The sequence below is a fragment of the Pygoscelis adeliae genome, unplaced genomic scaffold, assembly GCF_000699105.1.
Source record: "Pygoscelis adeliae isolate BGI_AS28 unplaced genomic scaffold, ASM69910v1 Scaffold34, whole genome shotgun sequence".
Taxonomy (NCBI): Eukaryota; Metazoa; Chordata; class Aves; order Sphenisciformes; family Spheniscidae; genus Pygoscelis; species Pygoscelis adeliae.
The window spans coordinates 5095613-5098220 of record NW_008824658.1 but is presented as its reverse complement, the minus strand read 5'-3'; positions in this window follow the sequence as shown (position 1 = coordinate 5098220).

Sequence of the window (2608 nt, the reverse complement as noted above, 5' to 3'; positions counted from 1 at the left end):
GGAGTTTTCTTGTTGGTTTATGTCCCCCAGATGTCTTGGCCCTGGGACAGGGATGTTTGCAGCGTCCCCGGTTTTCGGTGACGAGCAGAGTTTCTGGGTTTGCCCAGATCCCTGCTCCAGCACTGCCTTCACGCTCAGCCTTGCAGCCTGCCAGGTCCTCAGCCCCGCTCTGCCTTTTCCTCATCCACCAGTGCTTTTCAATCATGCAAAACACAGTTTTGAAAGCCTCGAGCTTTCTGCAGCTTCTGATAGATTTGTGCATCTCCTCTGGCCTTTTCAGCCTCAGGTTGATGAAGGGATTGCCAATTAACTGAAGCTAATGAGTTCTTCTGCATGAGCTAGTTTCAGTTTTTTACAGTTGTTTGCTCCAAGAAACAAATATTTGTGGCTTACCCAAAAGCTGCACCTCGGGATTAGCCAAACACGTGTGTGTCCTGGAACAAGTGCTCGCAGAGCGTCCAGACTAGCAAGCACAGGGATGCTGACTAATTGAAATAAATTGGCAATTGCTAATACTCTTTCTCTTAAAGAACCAAGGCAAAAAGCAAACATGGATGTGAGTTATCCCACTGACATCAAAGGCCGTGTTTACATAAGCACTGCTCGCGCTGAAGATCTGTTGCAGAGTTGGACCCTTTGGTGAGGAACTGACAACTCGTTTGCAAACAAACTTTGGAAAGAGTCCAGGCACGGCTGCCAGCGGTCCTCTGGTTAGAGCCAGGCCAGCCCACGTGGGCTGTGGGGATGCTGGAGCCCCGGGAAGGGTCCCCAGAAAGAGCAGAAGTCTGTGCTTGGGCTCCTGCACCGTTTCCAGACCATTGGTGGGTGCACGAAGGAGGATTACCCCCCCCTAAAGCTCAAATGCACACCTCATTGTAGGAGCGCTCATCATTTTTTTGCTGTCAGACACTAGTGCCAGGGTGACACGATGGTGCGATGCTCCTCTGCAGGGCCGGCAGCATTTCACCGCCTGCTCCTCCCGCCTCGGCACGGAGACGGGCCGTTCCCCTGGGATGCTGGGAGGGATGGGGCCCGGCGCCCATGCAGCATCGTCCCGGCTTACCTCCTCCCCCAGGTAGGAGCGGGTGTATGCCTAAACTGCTCAGCAACGCAAACCCAGTGAATTAAGAATAATCAGCGTCTGCTTGTTATACTGCTAATGCAGAGATTTTGTGTATCCAGGACTTGGTCTGGGCACTTGCCCATGTGGTTTCTTTAACTGGAAGTGACCTTAGAAAGTGGTGATGGCAAAGAGCAAGTTCCACCCTCCCGCCCATGCCGAGGGTCACTTGGGGAAGCTAAGGAGCACCCGGCTATTTCATGGAGCGATCAGGGAAGCGGCACGTGGAGCATCTACACCCTTCCCAGAATGGAAGAGTCACCTCCAATTTTCTTACTAGATCCTTCCAGTGTCTGTTGGAGGCCGTTGCAAGCCGTGCTCCCTTCTGCTGGCTCAGGTACACGCGGAGCAAAGCCCTTTTGGTGCGGAGCTACCGCCCAGGTGATGTGTATGCTGCGGGACCTGCTGGTTCAGGTCCAGTTCAGCCTGGGTGAAGGGAGGACTCAGACAGGAGCAGGATCTCCAGCTGGGTCATGGGAAAACCAACAAAAAAAAGACATCAAACTGCAAGAGCTCCCTCCAGCTCTGCCATTGTTCCTAACAGGAGAAAGGACACCAAGTTTTGTGCCTCCCTGTGCAGGCTGCTGGGCAGCCACAAATTCATGACGCTCATGATCTGCATCACCTCCATCGCCGCCATCTCCCTGGCCGTGGAGACCAACTACCGCTGCCGGTTACACTGGGGTACTTTTTTTGAGGTGAGGCTTGGGGGCACTCTCCCATGTGCCATGGCCAGGAGGGGAAGGATGGGGGGCATGGGGGTCCGACTCCTGCAGCCGCTCGGGGTGGCTGCCAGCCCACTGTCCTCCTCCATGCCATTGCCTGCACCAGCCCAGGGCCTGGCTGTATTTCAGCTTCAGATCGCTTCACTTATTCGATAATTATGGTTCTTAAAATGCAATTGTTCCGTCCTTTCCATGGCAGCCCTTTCCCCCTTCATGGTTTTAGCACAGCTAGTTTTAAGCACCCTTTTAATACTCAATTTTCACGTTGAAAAATCCCTCTTGGTCACACTCCTTGATTTCCTTGTCTTACACAAGCCAGCTACTGTACGCAAACCTCTGAGCCTTAATTATATATCCCAGTAATATATAGCCAGGCCTGGCTAATGTCAAGAAACCCAGTCATGAGCGTCGGAGGTTTCCAAGAGCTCTGGCTGCAGGACCAGGCTCCGTGCGGCGAAGCGAGCGGAGCGTGCCTGGCTCCGAGGGGCCGATGGGGTGCATGGTGCATTGGGATGCAGCCAGGACCCTCCCATGCTGGGCAGTGTGACCCGTGATGACGACTGCGGCGGGGTGAGCTCGGCTCGCGTTTGAAATGGTCCCCGTGGGCAGAGGGACGCCACTGGGGACATTTAATATGAAAGTGCTGGCTTGGTGCGCGGGCTCTGGCAGCCACAGGCAGCTGCCCGGGCTCACCTCCTCCTCTCTCCAGGTCACAGATGCTTTCTTCATCACTGTTTACACCACTGAGCTTTTGCTGAAGCTG